A 4,578-nucleotide genomic window follows, 5' to 3' on the forward strand; every position below is an offset into this window, starting at 1 on the left:
TGCAGACATTTACTCAAATAGAGGCTAAGAATTATATGAAGCATGGGAAAGATATAAGGCATATTGAGGAAGTGTCCACCAGAGATGTTTACTGAATGGGATAAGTTGCAAAACTTCTATGAAGGACTACTCTGAAAGCCCAAGAAGCACTTGATCACTCAGCTGGAGGCTCATTACAAATCATGAAAACTACAGAGGAAGCTCAAAACCTCATTGATGGTGGCAATAACAATATTTCTTTGCTCATCAAAGACAACGCCACCATCACAGAGAAGAGGAGTAATGGAGTAGAAGGAGTGGATTCAATTCTAGCTCAGAACAAGATGATGCAGCAGCAGATTCAACAACAGTTTGAACAAATGGCTAAACGAATTGATGGCCTGCAAGTAGCAGCAGTGAGCACCACAAGCCAACCATCAACCACAGGGTGCAAAGTGAAGAAACCCAAGAGGAGCAACAGCAAGAGCAAGTCCAATACATGCAAACCAACAATCGGAACAAATGAAGTCTATGGTGATACTTACAATCCATCTGGAAGAACCATCCCAACCTCAGATGGGGAGACAACCACAAGCAAAGCCAACAACCATGGCAAAGAAACTCAAGTCAGAACAATTGGAAAAGCACAAACCAACCCCAGCTAACACTAACCAAAACACATATAGAAAACCACAAAATAATTACCCCAACTCTAACCATCACCTACCCAATAACCACCCAACTAACGAAAGCACTTACCATCATCCAACAACACCCCAAAACCAACCCATCTCACAAGAATCTCAGAGGATTACTAATCTAGAGCTGCTCATGGAGAAAATGATGAAGAACCAAGAATTGACAACAAAGAACCAAGAAGCTTCCATGAAGAACCAAGAGAGGCAGATTGGGCAAATCTCAAACAAATTCTGTTGAAAAACCATCAAGCTCACTACCAAGTGACACCATTCCTAACCCAAAGGAAGAATGCAAGGTCGTGCAACTAAGAAGTGGAAAGATGTTAGGGATGGTAACCAAGGTGACAACAAGAACCAAGAAGCTTCCATGAAGAACCAAGAGAGGCAGATTGGGCAAATCTCCAAACAAATTTCTGTTGAAAAACCATCAAGCTCACTACCAAGTGACACCATTCCTAACCCAAAGGAAGAATGCAAGGTCGTGCAACTAAGAAGTGGAAAGATGTTAGTGGATGGTAACCAAGGAGCAACCAAGAATAATGACAATGAGCTAACAAAGAATGATGAAGCCATCAACAAGGACATGATAAGCAAGAATGTCCCAGAAAAACTCACAGAGGAAAATAACCAACCACAGAATCTGAAGAAGGGAAAGCAGATCATGGAAGAACCGATTCCAAGACAACTTCAAGGGGAGAAAAGCTTGACACCCCCAATACCTTATCCACAGAGATTCCACAAAGAGACAAAGGATCAGCATTTCCACAAATTTCTTGAGACTTTCAAGAAGCTGGAAATCAACATACCCTTGGCTGAGGCATTGGAGCAAATGCCTCTGTATGCCAAGTTCTTAAAGGAGCTCATCAACAAGAAGAGAAGTTGGAATGAGAAGGAGACTGTAATGCTCAGTGAGGAATGTAGCGCTGTGCTCCAAAAAGGAATTCCACCAAAGCTTAAGGATCCAAGGAGTTTTGTGGTATCTTGCACCATAGGCAAACTAGCCTTGGACAAAGCTCTCTGTGATCTTGGAGCTAGTATAAACTTAATGCCCTTGACCATGATGAAGAAGCTTGCTATAGAAGAACTCAAACCCACCAGGATGTCACTAGTCATGGCCGACAGATCAATCAAGATACCCAATGGAATTGTGAAAAAGTTGTTAGTGAAGGTTGGAGAGTTTATCTTCCCTGCGGACTTTGTAATCCTAGACACTGACGAGGAAGGGAACAATTCAATCATCTTGGGAAGACCATTTCTAGCAACTGCAAGAGCCATTATAGATGTGGAAAAAGGAGAAATGATTTTCAGAGTACACAATGAGCAAATGATCATAAATGTTTTTAAGTCAATGCAACATCCTCCTGAGCAGGAAGATCATTTGAGAGTGGATATGATAGAGAGCCTGGTGGAAGAAATATTAGACACAAATCAGCAAGAGCAAGAAAAAGAAAATCAAGAAACAGTAGAGGAACACATAGCTGAGATCTCCATTGACAAAGAGGTGGAACCAAGCAAGAAAGAAGAAGCACAAAAGCAAGAACTGAAGCCATTACCTTCTCATCTCAAATATGCATTTCTTGGCACTTCAGAGAGCCTCCCAGTGATCATTAATTCATCCCTGACAAAGAAAGAAGAAGGAGAGCTTCTTGATGTTCTCAGAGCTCACAAGGATGCTTTAGGATGGACCATTGATGATCTGAAAGGCATTAGCCCTGCAGTGTGTATGCATAAGATTCTCTTGGAGGACAATTCCAAAGCAGTAATTCAACCTCAGAGAAGATTAAATCCTGCAATGAAGAAAGTCGTCCAGAAGGAAGTAATGAAATTGTGGAATGCAGGAATAATATATCCTATTTCCGATAGCTCATGGATAAGCCCAGTCCAAGTGGTACCAAAGAAGGGTGGAATGACAGTCATTACTAATGAGAAAAGTGAACTCATTCCCACAAGGACTGTGACGGGGTGGAGGATGTGTATTGACTACAGGAGGCTGAATGATGCCACACGCAAAGATCACTTCCCACTTCCTTTCATTGATCAGATGCTTGAAAGGTTGGCTGGCCATGCTTAGTATTGTTTCTGGATGGCTATTCCGGGTACAATCAGATAGTTGTAGATCCAAGGACCAAGAAAAGACTTCATTCACATTTCTCAGATATGGTGGAAAAATTTTAGAGTTTTTTATGGATGACTTCTCTGTTTTTGGTGATACTTTCAATACTTGCCTGAACCATCTAACTCTTGTTTTGAAACGGTGCCAAGAAACTAATTTGGTTTTAAACTGGGAGAAGTGCCATTTCATGGTGCCTGAGGGGATTGTTCTTGGTCATAAAGTTTCAAGAAAAGGGGATAGAGTTGACAGGCAAAGTGGAAATAATAGAAAAGCGCCCTCCACCAACTAATGTGAAATCTGTTAGAAGTTTCTTGGGGCATGCAGGATTTTATAGAAGGTTTATCAAGGATTTTTCTAAAATAGCCAAACCTTTGAGCAATCTGTTAATGATTGATAAACCCTTTGTTTTTGATGAAAATTGCCAGCATGCCTTTGAAACTTTAAAACATAAACTCACAATAGCACCAATTATCACACCCCCTGATTGGAACTTACCCTTTGAACTCATGTGTGATGCAAGTGATATTGCAATTGGTGCTGTACTTGGACAAAAGAAGGGAAACCTGCATCATGTCATATATTATGCAAGTAAAGTATTGAATGAGGCTCAAAAAAATTGCACTACAACAGAGAAGGAATTGTTAGCTGTAGTCTATGCATTTGATAAATTTAGATCATACTTGATAGGATCTAAAATTGTGGTTTATACTGATCATCCGCCCTCAAGTATTTGATGTCAAAGCAGGATGCCAAACCAAGACTTATCAGGTGGATATTACTTCTACAGGAGTTTGACATTGAGGTAAGGGACAGGAAAGGCACTGAAAACCGAGTTGCTGACCATTTGTCACGGTTACCACAAGAAACAATTCAAGAAGCGTCGCAACCTTTAAATGAAAGCTTCCCAGATGAACATCTTCTGCTGATCTAACAAACACCATGGTTCGCTGATATAGCCAACTACAAAGTGGGGAGGAAGATACCTCAAGAATTCACTAAGCAACAAGTGAAGAAGCTAATCAATGAAGCAAGGAAGTTCTTGTGGGATGAACCTTATCTGTTCAAAAGATGTTCTGATGGAATAATTAGAAGATGTGTCCCTGAGAGTGAAATAAAGAGATATATTATGGCATTGCCATGGCTCAGCATATGGTGGACATTTTGGTCCAGAAAAAATAGCTGCAAAGATATTGCAAAGTGGTTTCTATTGGCCAACTATCTTCAAAGATGCTAGAGAGTTTGTCCACCAATGTAATGAATGCCAGAGAGCAGGAGGATTGACAAGAAGGAATGAGATGCCACATAACTTTATTTTGGAAGTAGAATTGTTGATCTATGGGGCATTGATTTCATGGGACCCTTTCCCCCTTCTCATTCTTTCAGATATATCTTGGTGCATGGAATGTTTCAAAGTGGGTGGAAGCCATAGCCACAACTACCTACGATGCCACAATTGTCCTTCAATTCTTAAAGAAGTACATCTTTACTAGATATGGAGTACCCAAGGGTCTTATCAGTGATGGTGGTGGGCATTTTTGTAACAAACAAATGGAGAAACTTCTTAACAAATATGGAGTTATCCTAAAGTGCCACACCATATCACCCTCATACTAATGGGCAGGCTGAATTAGCAAACAGAATTGAAAAAAATCCTAGAGAAACAGTAGGTAGCACAAGAAAGGATTGGGCTAGGAAGTTGGAATATGCACTTTGGGCGTACAGGACAGCTTTCAAACTCCCATTGGGAAGTCCCCCTTTCAGCTGTTATATGGCAAATCTTGTCATCTC

This window comes from Arachis stenosperma, chromosome 9 (genome assembly GCF_014773155.1).
Source record: "Arachis stenosperma cultivar V10309 chromosome 9, arast.V10309.gnm1.PFL2, whole genome shotgun sequence".
In the NCBI taxonomy this organism is placed as follows: domain Eukaryota; kingdom Viridiplantae; phylum Streptophyta; class Magnoliopsida; order Fabales; family Fabaceae; genus Arachis; species Arachis stenosperma.